Raw genomic sequence first — 15,393 nt, forward strand, 5'->3', positions numbered from 1 at the left:
GACTCTCCCTCCATCTCCGGGTAGGCTCTCTCTGGACTCTCTTCCAGACGTTTTGTCTCCGGGTGCGCTCTCTCTAGACTCCTCCAGGCTGCACCCATCTTCGTTCTCTTCTTCTGTCGCCGCCCACATCGAGGGTGGTCCCGGGGCAACTTCAGTTCCAGGGGCAGTTCTCTCACGCTGATGGACACTTCCAGCATCACAGTCTCTGTTGGTGGGCGCGGTTTCCGCTTTTGGCGCCATTCTTCGACCTGGCTCACGATGGGAGGTGGCCTTTTGCCACCCTCTGGCACGCCCATAATGGCGTCCGCTCTTCCAAGGCGGGAAATCTTTGGAAATGGCGGGAATCGTCTCCCAGTGGCGGGAAACTCCATGGATGGCGGGAAAAAGCTGCAAATGGCGGACAACCGGCGGGAAACGACCTGTGATGGGGCCCGATGGCGGGGGCCCTCCGGAACCGGCAGGAGACTTCTTTTTAAGGTAACGATGAACTTTTCTTCAGGCACGCAGTACCCGGTTGTTGCGGGCACGTTATCCCGCCGACTACGCCAAAGTTGACGCGCCCCCTGGGCCAGTGTTGTTTGGGGGATACCCGGAGCCGGATCAGATGGGGGTTGTAGTCTCCGAGTGGCGGTGACCCGGTCCGTGCCCAGGGTGTCAAGCTCAGTGTGTGGCAGTCTTACAGATGTTATTAGAGTTCTTTGTGTCGACTACGCCACCCGTTGATTTGCGGTCAAAAGGCCGCCGCTGCAGCAGGGTCCGCTGAGGCTGTTGGTATGTGTGCAGCTTTGGTAGTATAACCCCCAACGGGAGGGGTATAGCCTCAGGGGGTCAGATGTAGAGGATGGTGGTTGTGAAGGTGCAGGATGAATCAGCAAGAAGACTCAGAGTCGGGCTGTGCAGTTCAGGGGTTTTTACTTACGGGTGTTCTTATGGTCACTCTGGCCTGAAGCGACCACCCGAGCCGTGCTGCGTCCACCAGGTCCTGGACTCGGCTAACCCCCAGGCAGTTCTGGAGCGTGGTCCTGAGCTCCTGTCTGACTTTCCCTCTCTTCTGGCCGTTCTCACCAGGGATCCACCTATGTCCGGCTCCCTCGGGTCTCTTGGTGGGTACACCTCCTCTGGGTTCCCTGACCCTATACTTGGTCTGCCTTCCTGGTGGATTTGGTGAGGGTCGTGGCAGATCCTGCCCACGACCTCCGGTCTCTGGCTAAGGTGTGCTTTTCTCTCTGCCAGCTTGGGATCCGGTACCCTAGGTGCCAACCCTTCACCCTGTTGTTTGTATTCTGGGGTCTTGGGGTTCCTGCTTGTTTTCTCTGGGTCCTTCTGACTCCTCTCTCTCTCTTGGCCTTGGAGCTGGGCCCAGCCGGAACCACAACTCCCTGTCAGCCCTTCTGGCTGAGCTTCTCTGCTCTGCTTCTCTGACTAAACTCTGACAGACTGACCCTGTCCTAAGATGGTGCCCACCTTATATACTCCCTCTATGTGTGAGCTCAGGTGACCAGCACCCAATGAGCTCCTAGCATTACCCAGACTGCTCCCCCTATCTGCCCCTACACTACTGGGATGTTCCACCCCCCTCCCACTCCAGCCAGGAACAGACACTATCGTACCTGCACATTTCTCTAGTGGGAGTACCATCGGTCTGTTCCCCGGAAATGGGATGTGTGTAGTGCATGCAGCTAACTGAGCTCAGTTCCACACTCCATCCTTACCCGGGAGTGGAATACCACACCTCTGGGTTGAGGTGCAATACCCCTGTAGCAGCCGAATCCTCAGGGTGCTACATCTGCGTACCGTGTGTGTGCGTGCATATGTCTGCGTACCGTGTGTGCGTGCATATGTCTGCGTACCGTGTGTGTGCGTGCATATGTCTGCGTACCGTGTGTGTGCGTGCATATGTCTGCGTACCGTGTGTGCGCGCGCATATGTCTGCGTACCGTGTGTGCGCGCGCATATGTCTGTGTACCGTGTGTGCGTGCATATGTCTGCGTACCGTGTGTGCGTGCATATGTCTGCGTACCGTGTGTGCGTGCATATTTCTGCGTACCGTGTGTGTGTGCATATGTCTGTGTACCATGTGTGTGTGCATATGTCTGCGTACCGTGTGTGCGTGCATATGTCTGCGTACCGTGTGTGCGTGCATATGTCTGCGTACCGTGTGTGTGTGCATATGTCTGCGTACCGTGTGTGTGTGCATATGTCTGCGTACCGTGTGTACATATGTCTGTGTACCGTGTGTGCGTGCATATGTCTGCGTACCGTGTGTGCGTGCATATGTCTTCGTACCGTGTGTGCGTGCATATGTCTGCGTACCGTGTGTGTGTGCATATGTCTGTGTACCGTGTGTGCGTGCATATGTCTGCGTACCGTGTGTGCGTGCCTATGTCTGCGTAACGTGTGTGTGTGCATATGTCTGCGTACCGTGTGTGCGTGCATATGTCTGCGTACCGTGTGTACATATGTCTGTGTACCGTGTGTGCGTGCATATGTCTGCGTACCGTGTGTGCGTGCATATGTCTTCGTACCGTGTGTGCGTGCATATGTCTGCGTACCGTGTGTACATATGTCTGTGTACCGTGTGTGCGTGCATATGTCTGCGTACCGTGTGTGCGTGCATATGTCTTCGTACCGTGTGTGCGTGCATATGTCTGCGTACCGTGTGTGTGTGCATATGTCTGTGTACCGTGTGTGCGTGCATATGTCTGCGTACCGTGTGTGCGTGCATATGTCTGCGTAACGTGTGTGTGTGCATATGTCTGCGTACCGTGTGTGCGTGCATATGTCTGCGTACCGTGTGTACATATGTCTGTGTACCGTGTGTGCGTGCATATGTCTGCGTACCGTGTGTGCGTGCATATGTCTTCGTACCGTGTGTGCGTGCATATGTCTGCGTACCGTGTGTACATATGTCTGTGTACCGTGTGTGCGTGCATATGTCTGCGTACCGTGTGTGTGTGCATATGTCTGCGTACCGTGTGTGTGTGCATATGTCTGCGTACCGTGTGTGTGTACATATGTCTGTGTACCGTGTGTGCGTGCATATGTCTGCGTACCATGTGTGTGTGCATATGTCTGCGTACCGTGTGTGCGTGCATATGTCTGCGTACCGTGTGTACATATGTCTGTGTGGCACCCCAGGGGTCTGGTTTCCACAGTAACAGCAATGTTATGTCTGAGAGCAGGTGGGAGGTCTCTTGGTCAGGAATCCTATGCATGCCACACCTCCTGCCCAGTCCTGGGAGGGGAAGAACTTCCCCTATATAAACCTAGGGCTGAGGCAGGGTTAGTGTGTAGAGAAGAAGTAGAGACAGAGAAGAGCAGCAGATATAGGAAAAGAACATCAGGAGCTCTGTGGGAGCAGTGCTATAAGGAGTCAGGGGCTGGCAGCTGCAGAGCTCGCCCTGACTGAGAAGCTATCACCGGACCCGGAGTCCGAGGCTGTGGGGACTAATCTTTACCCAGCAGCAGAAACCGCCCGGCAGGGGATTTCAGGTCCTCTGGCCAAGAAACCCGAAGGCACGGTCACACGCGTGGGACCAGCACCGCCGTCGTGGAGCGGAAGCTACTAGAAGGCCCCGAGTCACCGGCCATACGGGTGAGCACCACACGGTACACTCAGGGACGTGGGCTACTTATACCCGCCTCTAGCAAGGTAGCCAGAAGAGTACAGTCAGTTTGGGAGGCCTACAACTCCGCCTGGCCAGGGGAGATCCCATCTGCTCAAGGACTGACCAGGCCCCAATCGCTAGCCAGTACTCCGGGAGGGTCTATCTTTATCACCAGTAAAGACCCTGAACTACACCGCATCGTCTCTGAGTGATTCCTGCTACCCCCATCATCCACGTCGGCTGCCCTGAGGCCATACCCCTCCCGTTGGGGGTGATACTATCACGCTGCACAATCCTACCACCGGCCTCAGCGGTCTGCCCTGCAGCGGCAGCTCCTTCGCTGCATTCAACGGGTGGCGTAGTCGTCCAACATCTACCGCTAATACAACGCCACTTAGTCTGACTCCCTGGGCATGGACCGGGTCACCGCCACGAGACTACAACCCTCAACAGATCCGGCTCCGGGTAAGCTCCTGCATGCGCAACGCTGTGCGACACAGGCCCAGGGGTGCGTCATCTGTGTACCGTGTGTGCGTGCATATGTCTGCGTACCGTGTGTGCGTGCATATGTCTTCGTACCGTGTGTGCGTGCATATGTCTGCGTACCGTGTGTACATATGTCTGTGTACCGTGTGTGCGTGCATATGTCTGCGTACCATGTGTGCGTGTGACGCGCCCCTGGGCCTACCTGGTGTAGTGTTGCGCACGCGGGGACTACCCAGAGCCGGGCCTGTTGGGGGTAGTAGTCTCGTGGCGGTGACCCGGTCCGTGCCCAGGGAGTCAAACTGTGTGGCTGGGTATTAGCAGTAGATGTTGGACGACTACGCCACCCGTTGAATGCAGCTATGGAGCTGCCGCTGCAGGGCAGACCGCTGAGGCCGGTGGTAGGATTGTGCAGCGTGGATGGTATAACCCCCAACGGGAGGGATATGGCCTCAGGGTAGCCGACGTGGATGATGGGGGTAGCAGGAACCACTCAGAGACGATGCGGTGTAGTTCAGGGTCTTTACTGGTGACAAAGATAGACCCTCCCGGAGTACTGGCTAGCGATTGGGGCCTGGTCAGTCCTTGAGCAGATGGGATCTCCCCTGGCCAGGTGGAGTTGTAGGCCTCCCCAACTAATTGTACTCTTCTGGCTACCTTGCTAGAGGCGGGTAAAAGTAGCCCACGTCCCTGAGTGTACCGTGTGGTGCTCACCCGTATGGCCGGTGACTCGGGGCCTTCTAGTGGCTTCCGCTCCACGACGGCGGTGCTGGTCCCACGCGTGTGACCGTGCCTTCGGGTTTCTTGGCCAGAGGACCTGAAATCCCCTGCCGGTCGGTTTCTGCTGCTGGGTAAGGATTAGTCCCCACAGCCTCGGACTCCGGGTCCGGTGGTAACTCTTCAATCAGGGCGAGCTCTTCAGCTGCCAGCCCCTGATTCCTTGTAGCACTGCTCCCACTGAGCTCCTGATCTTTCTTTCCTATAGCTGCTCCTCTTCTTAACTAACTAACCCTGCCTCAGCCCCAGTTTTATATAGGGGAAGTTCTTCCCCTCCCAGGACTGGGCAGGAGGTGTGGCATGCATAGGATCCCTGACCAGGAGACCTCCCACCTGCTCTCAGACGTAATATCTCTATTACTGTGGCAACCAGACCCCTGGGGTGTCACATTCCCCCCTAGTGAAATTTAGTACTCCGGGACTAAACATACTTTTGTAAACATAACAAGTAAAAACAAAAACAGTACAATAAAGAAAAACACATTAGGATGGTTACGGCATGTCCGCAACCGGGTGCAGTCTTTGAAGAAAACAAAGGTGTCCATTTCACCAAAACAGGGAGACGTAACCAGGTAGGGGTCTGTCCTGCCCCGAGTCCTTATCAGTCTTTTAGTCCGTCCTGGGTTACGCTACAACTATATGCACAAAGGATTCCCGGTAAATCCACCAAAGACTCCTACAAATAACTAGAAACACAAAATTATACACAAGCAACAATAAACAGGTAAACATTAATAAAATCGCTTGAACATTTAGATCCTCCACCGTATGGGCAACTGGCCTCTAGTGACCCTAGTGGACCTACGGAGCTGGCTGACTGGTCCTGAGCTACAGGGTATAGGAGCTGTCAAGGGTAAACTGGGCAGCCGTCTACGGACTCTTTGGCTCACTAGGGGTATGGCAGGCTCACTATAAGCAGAGGGTTGATTCTCCTGGTCTGCTTGCGTGGGGTCTTCTGCCTCCTGGACCGGCTGTTCTTCCAGCTCTACCTGTGTCTCCGTAGGCACTTGGGATGCTGGTTGGAGGAACGTGAGGACGGGTACCACAACAGCACCATTGACTTGAGTCCAAGACCGAGGGAAGTCTCCGAGCACAGTACTAACCATATCTTCCCTTTTTTCTACGGGTCGAGGGTCTTCTTGTTCCTCTTCAGCGTTCCGTAGCTGTTCGGGACACTTCTTCAGGTGATCCCGGGATACAATGACTGTGGTTTCCCCTCCGTCTTTACTGATTGTACAGATCTTTGGGTTGTCGTGGCTTGAGGGCAGTACGGTGTACGGGTCCTTCTCCCACTGGTCGTCCAACTTGTGGAGCCGTCTTTTCCTCTTCAAGACCTGCTCTCCGGGCACCAGGGGAACAGCGGGAGCATACTGGTTGTAAGTTTTCTCTTGTCTTTCCCTAGCTTGACAGAGACTTCGCTCCACGCTCTCCTGTACTTTCCGGTACTGCTGCTGCCTCTCTGTGTCCCAGTCTGCTTCTGGTGAAGTGTCCTCGGGTATCAGGACTCCCATTTCCAGATCAACAGGAAGCTTACCAGGTCTTGCCCTCATTAGGTAAGCCGGGGTACAGTTGGTGGAACCTACAGGGATGTGGTTGTATAGGTCCACCAGGTCGGGCAGCTTTTCAGGCCACAGACTACGTTCTTCCAGGGGCAATGTTTTCAGAAGATCTATCACCACCTGGTTCATTTTCTCACAAAGTCCATTAGTTTGCGGGTGATAGGGTGTTGTTCTTATCTTCCGGCAGCCATACAGGGTGCAGAACTCCTGGAAGACTTCCGCTTCAAAGGCAGGCCCCTGGTCCGTCAGCACCTGCTCCGGGTATCCGTGCGGACGGCAGAAGTGCTGCTGGAAGGCTCTAGCTGCTGTTTGAGCCGTTAAGTCCTTGACGGGGACGACAACCAAGAACCGGGAGTAGTGATCCACGATGGTTAACGCGTAGACGTAGCCACTTCTGCTTGGGGTCAGTTTTACATCATCCAAGGCTACCAGTTCCAACGGCTGTCTGGTGATGATGGACTGCAGGGGAGTCTTCTGGCTGGCACGGTCCCTCCTTCTTAGGTTGCATGGGCCACAGTCTCTGCACCACCTCTCGATGGTTCCTCTCATGCCTACCCAATGGAACCGCCCGCGCAGCAGGAACTCCAGCTTCTTCCATCCGAAGTGCCCAGCTCCGTCGTGGTATGCCTCCATCACCATAGCTGCATCTCTTCTTGGCACCACTACTTGCCAGATTAGTTCATGCGTCCGGGAGTTAACCATTCTGCGGCACAACTTCCCTTTGTAAAGGAACAGTCGACTCTTCTCAGCCCACAGTTGCTTGGCTTCCTCCGGAGCGTCTGGGTCAAGGCGTGCATCTGGCCGAGTCAGCATCTCCTTTACCAGTCGGACGGCAGGGTCACTGTCTTGCGTCTCCACCTAGTTGTAATGAGGTAATGGGTTGAACGTAGCGGATTGCTTACTCCTTACACGGTGGGAATACTGGATAGTCCCATGACAGTGGAACGCGGGGAGTTCAACTTCTTCCAGTTCCTCTGAATCTTCCCCTACGTCCGGTAGGTTCGGCATCCTGGACAGGGCGTCCGCGTTGGTATTGGAGCGTCCTGCCCGGTATTTGATTGTAAACTCATAGTTGGACAAGCGGGCCATCCATCTCTGCTCTAGGGCACCGAGTCTTGCAGTGTCCAGGTGTGTCAACGGGTTGTTATCCGTGTACACGGTGAACCGGGAAGCAGCGAGGTAGTGCTTAAAGCGTTCGGTGACTGCCCACACCACTGCCAGGAACTCTAGCTTAAATGAGCTGTAATTCTCAGGGTTTCTTTCGGTGGGTCGCAGTTTTCGGCTGGTGTAAGCAATTACTCGTTCCTTCCCCTGCTGGATCTGGGACAGTACGGCTCCTAGCCCGATGTTACTGGCGTCGGTGTAGAGGATAAAGGGCTGGCTATAATCAGGGTACGCCAGGATTTCATCCCCCGTGAGGGCCATCTTCAGCTGGCGGAAGGACTCTTCTTCCAGCTTCTCCCATCTGAAGGGTGGCTTCTGGTTCTTGGCCTTCCTGGACTGGCCTATCAGGAGGTCCTGCATAGGAGCTGCCTTTTTGGTGAAACCGGGAATGAACCTTCGGTAGTAGCCTACCAACCCGAGGAACTGCCTCACTTCCTTTACGCTGGAGGGGCTTGGCCATTCCTTAATTGCGGTGATCTTATCAGGGTCGGGAGCCACTCCGTCAGCACTCACCACGTGTCCCAGGTACTGCACCTTTGGCTTCAGGAGGTGACACTTGGAGGGTTTCACCTTTAGGCCGTAACTTGCCAGAGCTTCGAACACTTCCGCCAGGTGTTTCAGGTGGTCCTCGTAGGTCTTGGAATAGACGATGACATCGTCCAGGTATAACAGGACCGTCTCAAAGTTTCGGTGTCCCAGACAGCATTCCATCAATCGCTGGAAGGTTCCTGGTGCGTTGCAGAGTCCGAACGGCATGCAGGTAAACTCGCTAAGTCCCATTGGGGTGGTGAATGCGGTCTTCTCCCAGTCCGCCTCTGCTACAGGAACCTGCCAGTACCCGCTAGTGAGATCCAAGGTGGAGAAGAAGTTAGCAGATTTTAAAGCAGCCAAAGACTCCTCTATTCTTGGTAAGGGGTACGCATCTTTGTGTGTGATACGGTTAATTTTCCGGTAATCTACACACATTCTCATGGTGTTGTCTTTCTTTTTGACCAAGACTAGTGGAGCTGCCCAGGGGCTACAGCTATCCCTGATTACCCCAGCCTCCTTCATGTCTCTAAGCATCCCCTTGGCGTGTTGGTAGTGTGCAGGGGGTACGGGTCGATACCTCTCTTTTATGGGAGGATGGTCTCCCGTGGGGATGTGGTGTTCTACCCCCTTGACTCGCCCGAAGTCTAACGGGTGTTTACTAAACACTCTCTCGTACTCTTGAACCACCCGATAGACTCCCTGTTTCTGGTGGGAGGGAGTGGAGTCAGTACCCAAATGTAGTTGCTGACACCAATCCTCCATTGTTTCCTTAGAGCCGTTACCTTCCTCCGGGTGAGATGGAGGCAAGGGTTCCACAGACTGTATAGAATTTTGGTTGATAGTATATAATTTGGCTAGCGTAGCATACCGGGGCAGGTATACTTCCCTTTTCCCGATATTTATTATACGAACGGGCACCCTCCCATGGCGTACATCAACTACCCCCCGTGCTGTCAAAATGGTGGGCCTACTGTCTGAGTAGACTGGTTCTACCATGGCCTGGTAATCTCTACCTCTCAGACCAATAGCTGCCCGGCACCAAATCATCATTTCACTTTTCGGGGGCATGGCAATAGGGAAAGGGTCACACATTCTTACGCTACCAATCTCACCACCGGAGAGTTCCACCTGTTGCCGTCGCATCAGTGCCCGGATCTCTTTCTGGAGCACTCGCTGCTGGCCGGAGCTGGCGTTCTTGGCAACCTGCTGTAAAAGGAAAATCACCTCTGCAAGACAATTTTCAATCACATTAGTTCCTAGAGTTATCTTTGGGTGACTCTCGCGCTTGTCAATGTCTACAATGATCAGTAACTGTGCTGCCAGTTCGACTCTACCGATTTTAATGGTCATTTCTTTAAATCCGATCTGTGGCACGGGCTGACCATTACTGGCGATGATACTCAAGTCGTCGTCTGGATAGCGGGTTATATCCGAGTCATTCCAGTACTGCTTGAAGAGCACGTACGGGATGGTGGTGACATGTGACCCGGTGTCCAGTAGGGCACTCATAGGGATGCCATCCAGTACCACAGGCAAGACTGGACGTCCTCCCACATATTTGTCGCGCCAGTTCGATGGGCCTGGTGATCTTTTTCCTGGGGGTTGGTCCTCTACCCCAGGTTGTGCCAGTTTAAAGGACAGTACCTTGCCATATGTCCGGGTTGATTGCAGCGGCGGCAGATAGGTTGTCCGTCCTCGTTGTACCGGTCGCTGGGTCTTCCTCTGGCCGGTGGGGTCCTCCTTGGTCGACGCCACGGGATGTCCTCCGGTCCGGATGCCAGCTGGATCTTCCCTGGAGTGGAAACCTGTAAAGACTGCACAGTTCGGGTTAGCGCAGCAACGCTTTTAGCTAGCTCTTGGACCTGATGGTGCAGGTCTGGAGCCGGGTCATTGTTCAAAGCCTGCGCATCAGCCCCCACAGGCCCTGCCGACAAGGGCGCCGCCTCCTGGTGGTAAGTGATAGCTGGGCGCCTGTGGGTCACAACGCCACCCGGTGTCGGTTCTCGGAGCACCCGGGTGGCTCTGTCCTTGAACTGTGCAAAGTCCAGATGAGGATCCTGTAAGGCTATGGCCCGCAACTGGGTTCGGTGGACATTGCAATATAGTCCCTCTATAAATTGCTCGGTCAACAGCCTGTCCTCGTTTCCCACGCTGTCAGGGTCGGTCTGCTTAATGGCTCTCAGGGCCTCTTGTAGGTTTAGTGCATAGTCCCTTATACTCTCATGTGCTCGCTGCTTGCACCCATAGAATCTAAGCTTAATCTCGGCTGAGGTGCGGGTATCAAAGGTGTCCCTCAGCCGGGTTAGTATCCCTGCGACAGTCCTCCTCCCAGGTGGCCAGGACTTTACCTCCCTTTGGGCTGCCCCGGTTAGTTGGGCCACCAGGATGCTCACTTTTTGCTCTTCTGTGAGGGGGTACACCTGGAAGAGGCTATCCAGTCTTTCTCTAAAGTCATTTAGAGTATGTGACTCCCCTGAGTACTGGGGTAGCCAGGCTGCTCCCGGGATATAGGGCATGGTGAAAGGCATGACTGTAGCAGCGGTGGCGCTGGCGGGGGTTGAGGCAGTGAAGCTCTCCTCCGTATCCGACATCTTTCTCCCCCCCTAGTGGACCGTGGCCTACCTTGCGATGATCCTCTTCCGTATGCCGCGGTTCCGCAGTGGATCATCAGGGTTGAGGACCTTCCGTCGCGCTCCTGTGACGTCGGCGTCTGCTGGGCTCCTTCCAGGACCTTACGCAACGTCCTGACGTGAGGCGGGGCTTCAGTTCTCGCGCGCTTTCAGAGTCCACGCCCCTCTTCTTCCCGCGCGGCGTCTTCAAGATGGCGTCCAACGGCGGGAAAACTCCACGGATGGCGGGAAGAAGGCAGAAGATGGCGCCGGATGGCGGGAAAACTTCGCGGATGGCGGGAAGAAGGTAGAAGATGGCGCCGGATGGCGGGAAACCTCCACGGATGGCGGGAATCTTCACCACTGGTAAGTTTGAACAGTTTCTTTCAGGCACGCAGTACCCGGTGGTTGCGGGCACGAAATCCTGCCGACTACGCCAAAAGTTGACGCGCCCCTGGGCCTACCTGGTGTAGCGTTGCGCACGCGGGGACTACCCGGAGCCGGGCCTGTTGGGGGTAGTAGTCTCGTGGCGGTGACCCGGTCCGTGCCCAGGGAGTCAAACTGTGTGGCTGGGTATTAGCAGTAGATGTTGGATGACTACGCCACCCGTTGAATGCAGCTATGGAGCTGCCGCTGCAGGGCAGACCGCTGAGGCCGGTGGTAGGATTGTGCAGCGTGGATGGTATAACCCCCAACGGGAGGGGTATGGCCTCAGGGCAGCCGACGTGGATGATGGGGGTAGCAGGAACCACTCAGAGACGATGCGGTGTAGTTCAGGGTCTTTACTGGTGACAAAGATAGACCCTCCCGGAGTACTGGCTAGCGATTGGGGCCTGGTCAGTCCTTGAGCAGATGGGATCTCCCCTGGCCAGGTGGAGTTGTAGGCCTCCCCAACTAATTGTACTCTTCTGGCTACCTTGCTAGAGGCGGGTAAAAGTAGCCCACGTCCCTGAGTGTACCGTGTGGTGCTCACCCGTATGGCCGGTGACTCGGGGCCTTCTAGTGGCTTCCGCTCCACGACGGCGGTGCTGGTCCCACGCGTGTGACCGTGCCTTCGGGTTTCTTGGCCAGAGGACCTGAAATCCCCTGCCGGTCGGTTTCTGCTGCTGGGTAAGGATTAGTCCCCACAGCCTCGGACTCCGGGTCCGGTGGTAACTCTTCAATCAGGGCGAGCTCTTCAGCTGCCAGCCCCTGATTCCTTGTAGCACTGCTCCCACTGAGCTCCTGATCTTTCTTTCCTATAGCTGCTCCTCTTCTTAACTAACTAACCCTGCCTCAGCCCCAGTTTTATATAGGGGAAGTTCTTCCCCTCCCAGGACTGGGCAGGAGGTGTGGCATGCATAGGATTCCTGACCAGGAGACCTCCCACCTGCTCTCAGACGTAATATCTCTATTACTGTGGCAACCAGACCCCTGGGGTGTCACACGTGCATGTCTGCATATGTGAAGGATGAGGGGGCAGGCTGAGCCCTGTGTACTATATATATATTTCTCCGCCATATCTGTGCATCATGAATCGTGGTATGTGTTAAAAGGGCCCACTGAGACTCTTTCGCCCGGGGCCCAGAAAAACCTGGAGCCGACCCTGGCCACGAGGGTGCAATTTTGAATCCCAATATTGGGATTGGTTATAAGTCTGGAGGGGCGGGCATTGGAAGGGGCTGGGGAGCTATAATAAGGAAAAGTGCGGGAAAACAGTCAGTCCAGGAAGGAAGTCAGCGGGGAAAGTTGCAGAACTCAAAAAAAAAAAAAAAACTACATCTTTCCCATTGTTTGAGTACACTTACCAATCTTATGGAAACCGTTGATTCCCTGATCGCCAGGCTGAGGGAGGCTGCCAGATCCAGGCGTGGAGGGTGGCTTGAGTCCCAGCTGGATTGCTGGGGAATGCCGGGGCAGAAGATTCTCCGTCGGGTTCCGGAAGAAGCGGCAGGAGGATGCGGCCCCCCCCCCCCCCGAGAGGCTTTCCCCGGAGATGGTTAGTACGGGCAGCAGGCGCAGGCTGCGGAGCCCCTCAGGGGACCCTGCGTCGGGTGAGCATGCCGGCGGAACCCCCTGCCAGCGCGCCCGCCGTGGCAGGAATCCGCCCAGCCGGCCTGCGGGCTCCTCCAGCATCGGGTCGCGGTCCGCGACTGAAGTGACCCGCTCAGCTGTAGTGCGGCCTGCTCCGGCGGCGCGCCGCAATACCAGAGCCCGGGCCGCGCCGGAAGCAAGGCCCGCGCTGCAGCCGCGTCATCATCCGGGGGACGGGGCTTCATCGGAAGTGCCGCCTACGTCACTTCCGGCCCCGGCGTCATGTGACAGGGACGTTCAGGAAGTGAGCGGTGGGCGCATGGACACCCCCCCGCAGCAGGAGTCGGCGATTCACGACGCCGCTTGCCCATAAGAAAACTGAGTGCCAGAGCGGATGAGGGGACCAGAGGGACCACCAGCACGGCAGGCGCACCTGGCGATGTACCAGTCGGGGTGCCTGCCAGAAACATCAGCGGAGGGATACAGCAGCGCAGGTGCACGGGCAGGCAGCAGTAATTCGAGGACCTGGCAGTCACCCACGGACCACCACGGATCGGGCTAGGGAGTCCGGGTCTGGAAGTCGCGGAGTGCCACGGATGGCGGGGAGGACCGGAGCCGGGACTGACGGGGGACGATCGGCGGGGACATGGCACGTGCTCGGGTCCCCCCTGGTGACGAGGAGGCCAGGGGCACGGGCCTTGAGCAGCAGCAGGAGTCTGGCGGATCAGAGTGTGGAGAGGATCAAGGCGAATCCAGGATTCATCAGGACTCGGGACGTTCGGCTGGCGGGGACACAGCACCTGCGCAGCTTTGTGAGTATGCGTCTATGTATTGTTTGTCGCCCGCTGGGTCATTAGTGGATGGGGGAGGTGATAGGCAGTTGGCTGGGCCCAGCGGAGAAAATACTAGGGGAGGTCGTGGGTCGGACGTCGTGGGGCTTAGGGATATTTTGTTTAGCATGTCGCAAATTTTGGCTAGAATGGACGGTGGTGGAGTTAATCAGGGAGGGTTGTTACCTGCGGCAGCGTGGTTACCTAGTCAACCGATGTTGTCGCAGGCGGGGAGCGAGTCGGCTAGGTCGGCGGTGAATGCAGCCGGGACACCTTCTGGGGTATCGGTTTGTATATAGACAGAAAAGGACAAAGCGGATACCGTAAAACTGGATGATAGGGCGAAAGGGGAGGTATATATCTGTGCTTTGAGGGGCTGTTGGGGACACACTTAAAAAAAAAAAAAAAAAAAGAGGTAAAGGAGAAAGTTTGGCGGGATGACTATGTTGAAATTTTTTCCCTTCTTCCGCTGGAAAAGTTTAATCTGGATAAGGGTAAAAAGGACGATAGTAAAAGAGGAGGAGGAGAAGCGTAGGTGGAGGTTAATTCCTCAGATGTTTGTCAATTGGTTACAGGCTTTTGCAATATTGGCTAGCGTTATTGGGGAAAAAGCTCCAGATAATTGCTCGGGTTAATTTTGCTACCTTGATGCTATTGGGGAGGCTCATCGTACTTACGGGGGTCAGGCGTGGTTACGATATGATGAACAATTTCGGCAGAGGAAGGCAGTCCGCCCAGAGATCAGATGGGATCAAAAGGACATTGGGTTGTGGCTGAAGGTTATGGCCCCAGTGAGGTATGGGCAGTCCTTTCACGGGAGCAACAGTAGCGGGAATCAGTCAGCGGGACACGGGGGAAGTAGTCAGGAGGCACAAAGCACTAAAAGGAAGCGGAACTTGCTGGCAATTTAACGATGGCCAATGCAAGTACGGGAACTCATGTAAATTCAAACATGTGTGCTCCCATTGTAATGGAAGTTCACATGGAGCATCAAAATGCTTTAAGAAGGGTAAGGGAAAGCCGACAGTGGGTACTGGTCAAGGGGGTGACTCTGGTGAGGATTCACGCGATGGCCCCCTTTCTAAGTAGGTATCCGGATCAGTTGAAGGCTAAGGTCATTGCGGATGGTTTTTGGAAGGGTTTAGAATCCCTCCTCCTGATCATGAGGTCCCCTTTTTCAGTTAAAAATTTGATGTCGGCTTCCCTTCATCCGGAAGTGGTTAGTGTGAAGTTGGCTAAAGAGGTGGAATTGGGTAGGATGGCAGGACCGTTTCAGGAATTGCCTAGCAGCAGGGTGATTATCTCGCCGTTGGGGGTTGTGCCCAAGAAAGAGCTGAATAAGTTTCGTTTGATTCAGCGTTTGTCATACCCGAAGGGGCGTTCGGTTAATGATGGCAATACGCAGGAGTTGTGTTCGGTTGAATATACATCATTCGATGCGGCAGTGCATTGGGTACGGAGATACGGGCCAGGCTCGTTGCTAGCTAAGACTGATATCGAGTCGGCTTTTAGGTTGCTGCCAGTTCACCCGGATAGCATCCCGTTGTTAGGTTCTTTTTGGGAAGGGGAGTTCTATGTGGATAGGTGTTTGCCAATGGGTTGTGCAATTTCGTGTTTCTTTGTTTGAAACTTTTAGTACCTTTTTGTAATGGGTAGTGAAGGACTTGGCTTCTGGTAAGTCGGTCATTCATTATTTGGATGACTTCTTGTTTATAGGCCCCCGGCAATCGTGGTTGTGTAGGAATTTGTTAGGTACTATGGTGTGGGTAGCGGAGTATTTTGGCGTACCGTTGGCAGAAGAAAAAACGGAAGGACCTTG

This window comes from Phyllobates terribilis, unplaced genomic scaffold (genome assembly GCF_046119375.1).
Source record: "Phyllobates terribilis strain yellow unplaced genomic scaffold, ASM4611937v1 Scaffold_2__4_contigs__length_985480577, whole genome shotgun sequence".
Taxonomy (NCBI): domain Eukaryota; kingdom Metazoa; phylum Chordata; class Amphibia; order Anura; family Dendrobatidae; genus Phyllobates; species Phyllobates terribilis.